Source organism: Leptinotarsa decemlineata, unplaced genomic scaffold, assembly GCF_025532065.1.
Source record: "Leptinotarsa decemlineata unplaced genomic scaffold, Ldec_3_MD MMD2_tig00000010_RagTag_RagTag, whole genome shotgun sequence".
NCBI lineage: Eukaryota > Metazoa > Arthropoda > Insecta > Coleoptera > Chrysomelidae > Leptinotarsa > Leptinotarsa decemlineata.
Genome location: NW_027412538.1, coordinates 13,497,735 through 13,498,730, shown reverse-complemented (window position 1 = coordinate 13,498,730; position 996 = coordinate 13,497,735).

Sequence of the window (996 nt, the reverse complement as noted above, 5' to 3'; positions counted from 1 at the left end):
CAGTCAGTCGATAAACAAACGACGGACGCCTGCGCCATATTCACTCACGCTCTTCTGTACGGAGCGGAGGCTGGGATTCGGGGGCGGTTTTCGAACTGATAAGAAATAGGTCGGGAAAGTAGGCCGGGACAGGGAAAGTGCGAAACAGGCCAATGTCACTACGCAAGGGATTTCTGCGGTTGTGAATGCAGTTCGCATCTGTTTCAGAGTGACCTTCATGACGGGATGGAATAGAATATTCGCAGAAGAAGTATGGTTAGGATACTGGACGGACTGCCTCTTCAAGGCAAGGCCGTTGGGTTCAGGGTCACCAGGAACTGCCCTCAAGGTGGGGTACTATCTCCCCTTCTGTAGTCGCTCCTGATGGATAGTCATCCTGGCAAGGTCCACATCGGGAAGGGTAGCTTGTAGTATCCTCCAAAGCGCGTTGGACGTTGTTCACAGTTGGTGCCTGAGGAAGCAGGTGTCTGTCAACTCCAGCAAAACTGTGTTAATCCCCTTCACCAAGAGGAGAAAATTGGACGATCTAACGCCACTTTCCCTCAATAGTGAGGTCATTCCACTTGGAACGGAGGTGAACCATACTGGCTTTATCCTTGATAAAAGACTCACCTGGAACGCTCACTTGGAAAAAGTTTTACACAAAGTAAGACTGTCTCTGTGGACATGTCGAAGGATTTGTGGTAAAACTTGGGGTTTGGGTCCCAAACAAATCCACTGGATTTATGTGATGATTGTTAGACCAATGATCCCTGATGGCCGAAAGCTTTATAGAAAACGGACCAAACGAAGCTCTCTGGTCTACAGAGACAGGCTTGTCTGGCTATCAGTGGTGCCATCAGTACCACACCGTCATAGGCCATGGATATCCTTCTAGATCTACCTCCTCTCCACTTTTTCTGGAAAGAGAGGCTAGATGGACTGCATACAGACTTGTGCACATTACGCACTAAAACGTGCGTTTTTGTGCGTTTTCAACCGTTTTGCGTGCGTTTT